This window comes from Pseudophryne corroboree, unplaced genomic scaffold (assembly GCF_028390025.1).
Source record: "Pseudophryne corroboree isolate aPseCor3 unplaced genomic scaffold, aPseCor3.hap2 scaffold_925, whole genome shotgun sequence".
In the NCBI taxonomy this organism is placed as follows: domain Eukaryota; kingdom Metazoa; phylum Chordata; class Amphibia; order Anura; family Myobatrachidae; genus Pseudophryne; species Pseudophryne corroboree.
The window spans coordinates 179,535-189,307 of NW_026970505.1; the positions used below are offsets into that span (position 1 = coordinate 179,535).

General features: G+C 41.2%; 28 non-coding genes and 15 pseudogenes across 28 annotated transcripts; all 43 read right to left on the reverse strand.

The window, feature by feature from the left end:
- Positions 1-92: 92 nt before the first annotated feature.
- On the reverse strand, positions 93-211 carry LOC135047272 (5S ribosomal RNA). Its single transcript, XR_010239334.1, has one exon. It is a non-coding gene; the product is annotated as a 5S ribosomal RNA (ribosomal RNA).
- A 107-nt stretch (positions 212-318) lies between these two features.
- Positions 319-438, reverse strand: LOC135046721 (5S ribosomal RNA; annotated as a pseudogene).
- Positions 439-545: 107 nt separating this feature from the next.
- On the reverse strand, positions 546-664 carry LOC135046534 (5S ribosomal RNA). The gene has a single exon (XR_010238846.1). It is a non-coding gene; the product is annotated as a 5S ribosomal RNA (ribosomal RNA).
- A 107-nt stretch (positions 665-771) lies between these two features.
- On the reverse strand, positions 772-890 carry LOC135047181 (5S ribosomal RNA). Its single transcript, XR_010239249.1, has one exon. It is a non-coding gene; the product is annotated as a 5S ribosomal RNA (ribosomal RNA).
- Positions 891-997: 107 nt separating this feature from the next.
- Positions 998-1,116, reverse strand: LOC135047222 (5S ribosomal RNA). The gene has a single exon (XR_010239288.1). It is a non-coding gene; the product is annotated as a 5S ribosomal RNA (ribosomal RNA).
- Positions 1,117-1,223: 107 nt separating this feature from the next.
- LOC135046608 (5S ribosomal RNA) lies at positions 1,224-1,342 on the reverse strand (annotated as a pseudogene).
- A 107-nt stretch (positions 1,343-1,449) lies between these two features.
- LOC135046871 (5S ribosomal RNA) lies at positions 1,450-1,568 on the reverse strand. Its single transcript, XR_010238944.1, has one exon. It is a non-coding gene; the product is annotated as a 5S ribosomal RNA (ribosomal RNA).
- Positions 1,569-1,675: 107 nt separating this feature from the next.
- LOC135046672 (5S ribosomal RNA) lies at positions 1,676-1,794 on the reverse strand (annotated as a pseudogene).
- Positions 1,795-1,901: 107 nt separating this feature from the next.
- On the reverse strand, positions 1,902-2,020 carry LOC135046803 (5S ribosomal RNA; annotated as a pseudogene).
- A 107-nt stretch (positions 2,021-2,127) lies between these two features.
- LOC135046974 (5S ribosomal RNA) lies at positions 2,128-2,246 on the reverse strand. The gene has a single exon (XR_010239049.1). It is a non-coding gene; the product is annotated as a 5S ribosomal RNA (ribosomal RNA).
- Positions 2,247-2,353: 107 nt separating this feature from the next.
- Positions 2,354-2,472, reverse strand: LOC135046813 (5S ribosomal RNA; annotated as a pseudogene).
- A 107-nt stretch (positions 2,473-2,579) lies between these two features.
- Positions 2,580-2,698, reverse strand: LOC135047296 (5S ribosomal RNA). Its single transcript, XR_010239358.1, has one exon. It is a non-coding gene; the product is annotated as a 5S ribosomal RNA (ribosomal RNA).
- A 107-nt stretch (positions 2,699-2,805) lies between these two features.
- LOC135046799 (5S ribosomal RNA) lies at positions 2,806-2,925 on the reverse strand (annotated as a pseudogene).
- A 107-nt stretch (positions 2,926-3,032) lies between these two features.
- Positions 3,033-3,151, reverse strand: LOC135047273 (5S ribosomal RNA). The gene has a single exon (XR_010239335.1). It is a non-coding gene; the product is annotated as a 5S ribosomal RNA (ribosomal RNA).
- A 107-nt stretch (positions 3,152-3,258) lies between these two features.
- On the reverse strand, positions 3,259-3,378 carry LOC135046722 (5S ribosomal RNA; annotated as a pseudogene).
- A 107-nt stretch (positions 3,379-3,485) lies between these two features.
- LOC135046535 (5S ribosomal RNA) lies at positions 3,486-3,604 on the reverse strand. Its single transcript, XR_010238847.1, has one exon. It is a non-coding gene; the product is annotated as a 5S ribosomal RNA (ribosomal RNA).
- Positions 3,605-3,711: 107 nt separating this feature from the next.
- On the reverse strand, positions 3,712-3,830 carry LOC135047182 (5S ribosomal RNA). The gene has a single exon (XR_010239250.1). It is a non-coding gene; the product is annotated as a 5S ribosomal RNA (ribosomal RNA).
- A 107-nt stretch (positions 3,831-3,937) lies between these two features.
- Positions 3,938-4,056, reverse strand: LOC135047223 (5S ribosomal RNA). Its single transcript, XR_010239289.1, has one exon. It is a non-coding gene; the product is annotated as a 5S ribosomal RNA (ribosomal RNA).
- A 107-nt stretch (positions 4,057-4,163) lies between these two features.
- On the reverse strand, positions 4,164-4,282 carry LOC135046872 (5S ribosomal RNA). The gene has a single exon (XR_010238945.1). It is a non-coding gene; the product is annotated as a 5S ribosomal RNA (ribosomal RNA).
- Positions 4,283-4,389: 107 nt separating this feature from the next.
- LOC135046772 (5S ribosomal RNA) lies at positions 4,390-4,508 on the reverse strand (annotated as a pseudogene).
- Positions 4,509-4,615: 107 nt separating this feature from the next.
- Positions 4,616-4,734, reverse strand: LOC135046758 (5S ribosomal RNA; annotated as a pseudogene).
- A 107-nt stretch (positions 4,735-4,841) lies between these two features.
- On the reverse strand, positions 4,842-4,960 carry LOC135046427 (5S ribosomal RNA). The gene has a single exon (XR_010238742.1). It is a non-coding gene; the product is annotated as a 5S ribosomal RNA (ribosomal RNA).
- Positions 4,961-5,067: 107 nt separating this feature from the next.
- Positions 5,068-5,186, reverse strand: LOC135047200 (5S ribosomal RNA). Its single transcript, XR_010239267.1, has one exon. It is a non-coding gene; the product is annotated as a 5S ribosomal RNA (ribosomal RNA).
- Positions 5,187-5,293: 107 nt separating this feature from the next.
- On the reverse strand, positions 5,294-5,412 carry LOC135047037 (5S ribosomal RNA). The gene has a single exon (XR_010239110.1). It is a non-coding gene; the product is annotated as a 5S ribosomal RNA (ribosomal RNA).
- A 107-nt stretch (positions 5,413-5,519) lies between these two features.
- Positions 5,520-5,638, reverse strand: LOC135046616 (5S ribosomal RNA; annotated as a pseudogene).
- A 107-nt stretch (positions 5,639-5,745) lies between these two features.
- LOC135046584 (5S ribosomal RNA) lies at positions 5,746-5,864 on the reverse strand (annotated as a pseudogene).
- Positions 5,865-5,971: 107 nt separating this feature from the next.
- LOC135046609 (5S ribosomal RNA) lies at positions 5,972-6,090 on the reverse strand (annotated as a pseudogene).
- A 107-nt stretch (positions 6,091-6,197) lies between these two features.
- Positions 6,198-6,316, reverse strand: LOC135046873 (5S ribosomal RNA). Its single transcript, XR_010238947.1, has one exon. It is a non-coding gene; the product is annotated as a 5S ribosomal RNA (ribosomal RNA).
- A 107-nt stretch (positions 6,317-6,423) lies between these two features.
- On the reverse strand, positions 6,424-6,542 carry LOC135046773 (5S ribosomal RNA; annotated as a pseudogene).
- Positions 6,543-6,649: 107 nt separating this feature from the next.
- LOC135047297 (5S ribosomal RNA) lies at positions 6,650-6,768 on the reverse strand. Its single transcript, XR_010239359.1, has one exon. It is a non-coding gene; the product is annotated as a 5S ribosomal RNA (ribosomal RNA).
- Positions 6,769-6,875: 107 nt separating this feature from the next.
- LOC135046760 (5S ribosomal RNA) lies at positions 6,876-6,995 on the reverse strand (annotated as a pseudogene).
- Positions 6,996-7,102: 107 nt separating this feature from the next.
- On the reverse strand, positions 7,103-7,221 carry LOC135046739 (5S ribosomal RNA; annotated as a pseudogene).
- A 106-nt stretch (positions 7,222-7,327) lies between these two features.
- LOC135046478 (5S ribosomal RNA) lies at positions 7,328-7,446 on the reverse strand. Its single transcript, XR_010238793.1, has one exon. It is a non-coding gene; the product is annotated as a 5S ribosomal RNA (ribosomal RNA).
- A 107-nt stretch (positions 7,447-7,553) lies between these two features.
- LOC135046475 (5S ribosomal RNA) lies at positions 7,554-7,672 on the reverse strand. Its single transcript, XR_010238790.1, has one exon. It is a non-coding gene; the product is annotated as a 5S ribosomal RNA (ribosomal RNA).
- A 107-nt stretch (positions 7,673-7,779) lies between these two features.
- Positions 7,780-7,898, reverse strand: LOC135047310 (5S ribosomal RNA). The gene has a single exon (XR_010239371.1). It is a non-coding gene; the product is annotated as a 5S ribosomal RNA (ribosomal RNA).
- Positions 7,899-8,005: 107 nt separating this feature from the next.
- LOC135046874 (5S ribosomal RNA) lies at positions 8,006-8,124 on the reverse strand. Its single transcript, XR_010238948.1, has one exon. It is a non-coding gene; the product is annotated as a 5S ribosomal RNA (ribosomal RNA).
- Positions 8,125-8,231: 107 nt separating this feature from the next.
- LOC135046334 (5S ribosomal RNA) lies at positions 8,232-8,350 on the reverse strand. Its single transcript, XR_010238649.1, has one exon. It is a non-coding gene; the product is annotated as a 5S ribosomal RNA (ribosomal RNA).
- A 107-nt stretch (positions 8,351-8,457) lies between these two features.
- LOC135047183 (5S ribosomal RNA) lies at positions 8,458-8,576 on the reverse strand. The gene has a single exon (XR_010239251.1). It is a non-coding gene; the product is annotated as a 5S ribosomal RNA (ribosomal RNA).
- A 107-nt stretch (positions 8,577-8,683) lies between these two features.
- On the reverse strand, positions 8,684-8,802 carry LOC135046383 (5S ribosomal RNA). The gene has a single exon (XR_010238698.1). It is a non-coding gene; the product is annotated as a 5S ribosomal RNA (ribosomal RNA).
- Positions 8,803-8,909: 107 nt separating this feature from the next.
- Positions 8,910-9,028, reverse strand: LOC135047224 (5S ribosomal RNA). Its single transcript, XR_010239290.1, has one exon. It is a non-coding gene; the product is annotated as a 5S ribosomal RNA (ribosomal RNA).
- A 107-nt stretch (positions 9,029-9,135) lies between these two features.
- On the reverse strand, positions 9,136-9,254 carry LOC135046499 (5S ribosomal RNA). The gene has a single exon (XR_010238812.1). It is a non-coding gene; the product is annotated as a 5S ribosomal RNA (ribosomal RNA).
- A 107-nt stretch (positions 9,255-9,361) lies between these two features.
- On the reverse strand, positions 9,362-9,480 carry LOC135047184 (5S ribosomal RNA). The gene has a single exon (XR_010239252.1). It is a non-coding gene; the product is annotated as a 5S ribosomal RNA (ribosomal RNA).
- Positions 9,481-9,587: 107 nt separating this feature from the next.
- On the reverse strand, positions 9,588-9,706 carry LOC135046509 (5S ribosomal RNA). Its single transcript, XR_010238822.1, has one exon. It is a non-coding gene; the product is annotated as a 5S ribosomal RNA (ribosomal RNA).
- Positions 9,707-9,773: the final 67 nt, after the last annotated feature.

Genomic DNA, 9,773 nt, shown 5'->3' on the forward strand with positions numbered 1-9,773 from the left:
GGTTAGTACTTTTCTACTTCTAACTACTGGTTCATAAATGAATACGTTTGAAAATGGAATGCATCAACAGAACGGTGTTGGCAGTATAAAAATATCTACAGCACCTTGTATTCCCAGGTGGTCTCCCATCCAAGTACTAACCAGGCCCAACACTGCTTAGCTTCCTAGATCAGATGAGATTGGGCGTATCCAGTGTGGTGTGGCTGTAGATGAGCTTTGCGGTTTCTGTTAGAACTTTTCTACTTCTAACTACTGGTTCATAAATGAATACGTTTGAAAATGGAATGCATCAACAGAACGGTGTTGGCAGTATAAAAATATCTACACCACCTATGTATTCCCAGGTGGTCTCCCATCCAAGTACTAACCAGGCCCAACACTGCTTAGCTTCCAAGATCAGATGAGATTGGGCATATCCAGTGTGGTGTGGCTGTAGAAGAGCTTTATGGTTTCTGTTAGTACTTTTCTACTTCTAACTACTGGTTCATAAATGAATACGTTTGAAAATGGAATGCATCAACAGAACGGTGTTGGTAGTATAAAAATATCTACAGCACCTTGTATTCCCAGGTGGTCTCCCATCCAAGTACTAACCAGGCACAACACTGCTTAGCTTCCAAGATCAGATGAGATTGGGCGTATCCAGTGTGGTGTTGCTGTAGATGAACTTTCTTGTTTCTGTTAGAACTTTTCTACTTCTAACTACTGGTTCATAAATGAATACGTTTTAAAATAGAATGCATCAACAGAACGGTGTTGGCAGTATAAAATTATCTACAGCACCTTGTATTCCCAGGTGGTCTCCCATCCAAGTACTAACCAGGCCCAACACTGCTTAGCTTCCAAGATCAGATGAGATTGGGCGTATCCAGTTTGGTGTGGCTGTAGATGAGCTTTATGGTTTCTGTTAGAACTTTTCTACTTCTAACTACTGGTTCATAAATGAATACGTTTGAAAATGGAATGCATCAACAGAACGGTGTTGGTTGTATAAAAATATCTACATCACCTTGTATTCCCAGGTGGTCTCCCATCCAAGTACTAACCAGGCCCAACACTGCTTAGCTTCCAAGATCAGATGAGATTGGGCGTATCCAGTGTGGTGTGGCTGTAGATGAGCTTTGTTGTTTCTGTTAGAACTTTTCTACTTCTAACTACTGGTTCATAAATGAATACGTTTGAAAATGGAATGCATCAACAGAACGGTGTTGGCAGTATAAAAATATCTACAGCACCTTGTATTCCCAGGTGGTCTCCCATCCAAGTACTAACCAGGCCCAACACTGCTTAGCTTCCAAAATCAGATGAGATTGGGCATAACCAGTGTGGTGTGGCTGTAGAAGAGCTTTATGGTTTCTGTTAGTACTTTTCTACTTCTAACTACTGGTTCATAAATGAATACGTTTGAAAATGGAATGCATCAACAGAACGGTGTTGGTAGTATAAAATTATCTACAGCACCTTGTATTCCCAGGTGGTCTCCCATCCAAGTACTAACCAGGCCCAACACTGCTTAGCTTCCAAGATCAGATGAGATTGGGCGTATCCAGTGTGGTGTGGCTGTAGATGAGCTTTATGGCTTCTGTTAGAACTTTTCTACTTCTAACTACTGGTTCATAAATGAATACGTTTGAAAATGGAATGCATCAACAGAACGGTGTTGGTAGTATAAAAATATCTACAGCACATTGTATTCCCAGGTGGTCTCCCATCCAAGTACTAACCAGGCCCAATACTGCTTTGCTTCCAAGATCAGATGAGATTGGGCGTATCCAGTGTGGTGTGGCTGTAGATGAGCTTTGTTGTTTCTGTTAGAACTTTTCTACTTCTAACTACTGGTTCATAAATGAATACGTTTGAAAATGGAATGCATCAACAGAACGGTGTTGGCAGTATAAAAATATCTACAGCACTTTGTATTCCCAGGTGGTCTCCCATCCAAGTACTAACCAGGCCCAACACTGCTTAGCTTCCAAAATCAGATGAGATTGGGCATAACTAGTGTGGTGTGGCTGTAGAAGAGCTTTATGGTTTCTGTTAGTACTTTTCTACTTCTAACTACTGGTTCATAAATGAATACGTTTGAAAATGGAATGCATCAACAGAACGGTGTTGGTAGTATAAAATTATCTACAGCACCTTGTATTCCCAGGTGGTCTCCCATCCAAGTACTAACCAAGCCCAACACTGCTTAGCTTCCAAGATCAGATGAGATTGGGCGTATCCAGTGTGGTGTGGCTGTAGATGAGCTTTATGGCTTCTGTTAGAACTTTTCTACTTCTAACTACTTGTTCATAAATGAATACGTTTGAAAATGGAATGCATCAACAGAACGGTGTTGGCAGTATAAAAATATCTACAGCACATTGTATTCCCAGGTGGTCTCCCATCCAAGTACTAACCAGGCCCAATACTGCTTTGCTTTCAAGATCAGATGAGATTGGGCGTATCCACTGTGGTGTGGCTGTAGATGAGCTTTGTGGTTTCTGTTTGAACTTTTCTACTTCTAACTACTGGTTCATAAATGAATACATTTGAAAATTGAATGCATCAACAGAACGGTGTTGGCAGTATAAAAATATCTACAGCACCTTGTATTCCCAGGTGGTCTCCCATCCAAGTACTAACCAGGCCCAACACTGCTTAGCTTCCTAGATCAGATGAGATTGGGCGTATCCAGTGCGGTGTGGCTGTAGATGAGCTTTGTGGTTTCTGTTAGAACTTTTCTACTTCTAACTACTGGTTCATAAATGAATACGTTTGAAAATGGAATGCATCAACAGAACGGTGTTGGCAGTATAAAAATATCTACACCACCTATGTATTCCCAGGTGGTCTCCCATCCAAGTACTAACCAGGCCCAACACTGCTTAGCTTCCCAGATCAGATGAGATTGGGCATATCCAGTGTGGTGTGGCTGTAGAAGAGCTTTATGGTTTCGGTTAGTACTTTTCTACTTCTAACTACTGGTTCATAAATGAATACGTTTGAAAATGGAATGCATCAACAGAACGGTGTTGGCAGTATAAAAATATCTACAGCACCTTGTATTCCCAGGTGGTCTCCCATCCAAGTACTAACCAGGCCCAACACTGCTTAGCTTCCTAGATCAGATGAGATTGGGCGTATCCAGTGTGGTGTGGCTGTAGATGAGCTTTGTGGTTTCTGTTAGAACTTTTCTACTTCTAACTACTGGTTCATAAATGAATACGTTTGAAAATGGAATGCATCAACAGAACGGTGTTGGCAGTATAAAAATATCTACACCACCTATGTATTCCCAGGTGGTCTCCCATCCAAGTACTAACCAGGCCCAACACTGCTTAGCTTCCAAGATCAGATGAGATTGGGCATATCCAGTGTGGTGTGGCTGTAGAAGAGCTTTATGGTTTCTGTTAGTACTTTTCTACTTCTAACTACTGGTTCATAAATGAATACGTTTGAAAATGGAATGCATCAACAGAACGGTGTTGGTAGTATAAAAATATCTACAGCACCTTGTATTCCCAGGTGGTCTCCCATCCAAGTACTAACCAGGCACAACACTGCTTAGCTTCCAAGATCAGATGAGATTGGGCGTATCCAGTGTGGTGTTGCTGTAGATGAACTTTCTTGTTTCTGTTAGAACTTTTCTACTTCTAACTACTGGTTCATAAATGAATACGTTTTAAAATAGAATGCATCAACAGAACGGTGTTGGCAGTATAAAATTATCTACAGCACCTTGTATTCCCAGGTGGTCTCCCATCCAAGTACTAACCAGGCCCAACACTGCTTAGCTTCCAAGATCAGATGAGATTGGGCGTATCCAGTTTGGTGTGGCTGTAGATGAGCTTTATGGTTTCTGTTAGAACTTTTCTACTTCTAACTACTGGTTCATAAATGAATACGTTTGAAAATGGAATGCATCAACAGAACGGTGTTGGTTGTATAAAAATATCTACATCACCTTGTATTCCCAGGTGGTCTCCCATCCAAGTACTAACCAGGCCCAACACTGCTTAGCTTCCAAGATCAGATGAGATTGGGCGTATCCAGTGTGGTGTGGCTGTAGATGAGCTTTGTTGTTTCTGTTAGAACTTTTCTACTTCTAACTACTGGTTCATAAATGAATACGTTTGAAAATGGAATGCATCAACAGAACGGTGTTGGCAGTATAAAAATATCTACAGCACCTTGTATTCCCAGGTGGTCTCCCATCCAAGTACTAACCAGGCCCAACACTGCTTAGCTTCCAAGATCAGATGAGATTGGGCGTATCCAGTGTGGTGTGGCTGTAGATGAGCTTTATGGCTTCTGTTAGAACTTTTCTACTTCTAACTACTGGTTCATAAATGAATACGTTTGAAAATGGAATGCATCAACAGAACGGTGTTGGTAGTATAAAAATATCTACAGCACATTGTATTCCCAGGTGGTCTCCCATCCAAGTACTAACCAGGCCCAATACTGCTTTGCTTCCAAGATCAGATGAGATTGGGCGTATCCACTGTGGTGTGGCTGTAGATAAGCTTTGTGGTTTCTGTTTGAACTTTTCTGCTTCTAACTACTGGTTCATAAATGAATACATTTGAAAATTGAATGCATCAACAGAACGGTGTTGGCAGTATAAAAATATCGACAGCACCTTGTATTCCCAGGTTGTCTCCCATCCAAGTACTAACCAGGCCCAACACTGCTTAGCTTCCTAGATCTGATGAGATTGGGCGTATCCAGTGCGGTGTGGCTGTAGATGAGCTTTGTGGTTTCTGTTAGAACTTTTCTACTTCTAACTACTGGTTCATAAATGAATACGTTTGAAAATGGAATGCATCAACAGAACGGTGTTGGCAGTATAAAAATATCTACAGCACCTTGTATTCCCAGGTGGTCTCCCATCCAAGTACTAACCAGGCCCAATACTGCTTTGCTTCCAAGATCAGATGAGATTGGGCGTATCCAGTGTGGTGTGGCTGTAGATGAGCTTTGTGGTTTCTGTTGGAACTTTTCTACTTCTAACTACTGGTTCATAAATGAATACATTTGAAAATTGAATGCATCAACAGAACGGTGTTGGCAGTATAAAAATATCTACAGCACCTTGTATTCCCAGGTGGTCTCCCATCCAAGTACTAACCAGGCCCAACACTGCTTAGCTTCCAAGATCAGATGAGATTGGGCATATCCAGTGTGGTGTGGCTGTAGAAGAGCTTTATGGTTTCTGTTAGTACTTTTCTACTTCTAACTACTGGTTCATAAATGAATACGTTTGAAAATGGAATGCATCAACAGAACGGTGTTGGTAGTATAAAAATATCTACAGCACCTTGTATTCCCAGGTGGTCTCCCATCCAAGTACTAACCAGGCCCAACACTGCTTAGCTTCCAAGATCAGATGAGATTGGGCGTATCCAGTGTGGTGTTGCTGTAGATGAACTTTCTGGTTTCTGTTAGAACTTTTCTACTTCTAACTACTGGTTCATAAATGAATACGTTTTAAAATAGAATGCATCAACAGAACGGTGTTGGCAGTATAAAATTATCTACAGCACCTTGTATTCCCAGGTGGTCTCCCATCCAAGTACTAACCAGGCCCAACACTGCTTAGCTTCCAAGATCAGATGAGATTGGGCGTATCCAGTTTGCTGTGGCTGTAGATGAGCTTTATGGTTTCTGTTAGAACTTTTCTACTTCTAACTACTGGTTCATAAATGAATACGTTTGAAAATGGAATGCATCAACAGAACGGTGTTGGTTGTATAAAAATATCTACATCATCTTGTATTCCCAGGTGGTCTCCCATCCAAGTACTAACCAGGCCCAACACTGCTTAGCTTCCAAGATCAGATGAGATTGGGCGTATCCAGTGTGGTGTGGCTGTAGATGAGCTTTGTTGTTTCTGTTAGAACTTTTCTACTTCTAACTACTGGTTCATAAATGAATACGTTTGAAAATGGAATGCATCAACAGAACGGTGTTGGCAGTATAAAAATATCTACAGCACCTTGTATTCCCAGGTGGTCTCCCATCCAAGTACTAACCAGGCCCAACACTGCTTAGCTTCCAAAATCAGATGAGATTGGGCATAACCAGTGTGGTGTGGCTGTAGAAGAGCTTTATGGTTTCTGTTAGTACTTTTCTACTTCTAACTACTGGTTCATAAATGAATACGTTTGAAAATGGAATGCATCAACAGAACGGTGTTGGTAGTATAAAATTATCTACAGCACCTTGTATTCCCAGGTGGTCTCCCATCCAAGTACTAACCAGGCCCAACACTGCTTAGCTTCCAAGATCAGATGAGATTGGGCGTATCCAGTGTGGTGTGGCTGTAGATGAGCTTTATGGCTTCTGTTAGAACTTTTCTACTTCTAACTATTTGTTCATAAATGAATACGTTTGAAAATGGAATACATCAACAGAACGGTGTTGGCAGTATAAAAATATCTACAGCACATTGTATTCCCAGGTGGTCTCCCATCCAAGTACTAACCAGGCCCAATACTGCTTTGCTTCCAAGATCAGATGAGATTGGGCGTATCCACTGTGGTGTGGCTGTAGATGAGCTTTGTGGTTTCTGTTTGAACTTTTCTACTTCTAACTACTGGTTCATAAATGAATACATTTGAAAATTGAATGCATCAACAGAACGGTGTTGGCAGTATAAAAATATCTACAGCACCTTGTATTCCCAGGTGGTCTCCCATCCAAGTACTAACCAGGCCCAACACTGCTTAGCTTCCTAGATCAGATGAGATTGGGCGTATCCAGTGCGGTGTGGCTGTAGATGAGCTTTGTGGTTTCTGTTAGAACTTTTCTACTTCTAACTACTGGTTCATAAATGAATACGTTTGAAAATGGAATGCATCAACAGAACGGTGTTGGCAGTATAAAAATATCTACACCACCTATGTATTCCCAGGTGGTCTCCCATCCAAGTACTAACCAGGCCCAACACTGCTTAGCTTCCAAGATCAGATGAGATTGGGCATATCCAGTGTGGTGTAGCTGTAGAAGAGCTTTATGGTTTCGGTTAGTACTTTTCTACTTCTAACTACTGGTTCATAAATGAATACGTTTGAAAATGGAATGCATCAACAGAACGGTGTTGGTAGTATAAAAATATCTACAGCACCTCGTATTTCCAGGTGGTCTCCCATCCAAGTACTAACCAGGCCCAACATTGCTTAGCTTCCAAGATCAGATGAGATTGGGCGTATCCAGTATAGTGTTGCTGTAGATGAATTTCTGGTTTCTGTTAGAACTTTTCTACTTCTAACTACTAGTTCATAAATGAATAAGTTTTAAAATGGAATGCATCAACAGAACGGTGTTGGCAGTATAAAAATATTTACAGCACCTCGTATTCCCAGGTGGTCTCCCATCCAAGAACTAACCAGGCCCAACACTGCTTAGCTTCCAAGATCAGATGAGATTGGGCGTATCCAGTGTGGTGTGGCTGTAGATGAGCTTTGTGGTTTCTGTTAGAACTTTTCTACTTCTAACTACTGGTTCATAAATGAATACGTTTGAAAATGGAATGCATCAACAGAACGGTGTTGGTTGTATAAAAATATCTACATCACCTTGTATTCCCAGGTGGTCTCCCATCAAAGTACTAACCAGGCCCAACACTGCTTAGCTTCCAAGATCAGATGAGATTGGGCGTATCCAGTGTGGTGTAGCTGTAGATGAGCTTTGTGGTTTCTGTTAGAACTTTTCTACTTCTAACTACTGGTTCATAAATGAATACGTTTGAAAATGGAAAGCATCAACAGAACGGTGTTGGCAGTATAAAAATATCTACAGCACCTTGTATTCCCAGGTGGTCTCCCATCCAAGTACTAACCAGGCCCAACACTGCTTAGCTTCCAAGATCAGATGAGATTGGGCGTATCCAGTGTCGTGTGGCTGTAGATGAACTTTGTGGTTTCTGTTAGAACTTTTCTACTTCTAACTACTGGTTCATAAATGAATACGTTTTAAAATGGAATGCATCAACAGAACGGTGTTGGCAGTATAAAATTATCTACAGCACCTTGTATTCCCAGGTGGTCTCCCATCCAAGTACTAACCAGGCCCAACACTGCTTAGCTTCCAAGATCAGATGAGATTGGGCGTATCCAGTGTGGTGTGGCTGTAGATGAACTTTATGGTTTCTGTTAGAACTTTTCTACTTTTAACTACTGGTTCATAAATGAATACGTTTGAAAATGGAATGCATCAACAGAACGGTGTTGGCAGTATAAAAATATCTACAGCACCTTGTATTCCCAGGTGGTCTCCCATCCAAGTACTAACCAGGCCCAACACTGCTTAGCTTCCAAGATCAGATGAGATTGGGCGTATCCAGTGTGCTGTGGCTGTAGATGAGCTTTGTGGTTTCTGTTAGAACTTTTCTACTTCTAACTACTGGTTCATAAATGAATACGTTTGAAAATGGAATGCATCAACAGAACGGTGTTGGCAGTATAAAAATATCTACAGCACCTTGTATTCCCAGGTGGTCTCCCATCCAAGTACTAACCAGGCCCAACACTGCTTAGCTTCCAAGATCAGATGAGATTGGGCGTATCCAGTTTGGTGTGGCTGTAGATGAGCTTTATGGTTTCTGTTAGAACTTTTCTACTTCTAACTACTGGTTCATAAATGAATACGTTTGAAAATGGAATGCATCAACAGAACGGTGTTGGTTGTATAAAAATATCTACAGCACCTTGTATTCCCAGGTGGTCTCCCATCCAAGTACTAACCAGGCCCAACACTGCTTAGCTTCCAAGATCAGATGAGATTGGGCGTATCCAGTTTGGTGTAGCTGTAGATGAGCTTTATGGTTTCTGTTAGAACTTTTCTACTTCTAACTACTGGTTCATAAATGAATACGTTTGAAAATGGAATGCATCAACAGAACGGTGTTGATTGTATAAAAATATCTACATCACCTTGTATTCCCAGGTGGTCTCCCATCCAAGTACTAACCAGGCCCAACACTGCTTAGCTTCCAAGATCAGATGAGATTGGGCGTATCCAGTGTGGTGTGGCTGTAGATGAGCTTTGTGGTTTCTGTTAGAACTTTTCTACTTCTAACTACTGGTTCATAAATGAATACGTTTGAAAATGGAATGCATCAACAGAACGGTGTTGGCAGTATAAAAATATCTACAGCACCTTGTATTCCCAGGTGGTCTACCATCCAAGTACTAACCAGGCCCAACACTGCTTAGCTTCCAAGATCAGATGAGATTGGGCGTATCCAGTTTGGTGTGGCTGTAGATGAGCTTTATGGTTTCTGTTAGAACTTTTCTACTTCTAACTACTGGTTCATAAATGAATACGTTTGAAAATGGAATGCATCAACAGAACGGTGTTGGTTGTATAAAAATATCTACAGCACCTTGTATTCCCAGGTGGTCTCCCATCCAAGTACTAACCAGGCCCAACACTGCTTAGCTTCCAAGATCAGATGAGATTGGGCGTATCCAGTTTGGTGTGGCTGTAGATGAGCTTTATGGTTTCTGTTAGAACTTTTCTACTTCTAACTACTGGTTCATAAATGAATACGTTTGAAAATGGAATGTATCAACAGAACGGTGTTGGTTGTATAAAAATATCTACATCACCTTGTATTCCCAGGTGGTCTCCCATCCAAGTACTAACCAGGCCCAACACTGCTTAGCTTCCAAGATCAGATGAGATTGGGCGTATCCAGTGTGGTGAGGCTGTAGATGAGCTTTGTTGTTTCTGTTAGAACTTTTCTACTTCTAACTACTGGTTCATAAATGAATACGTTTGAA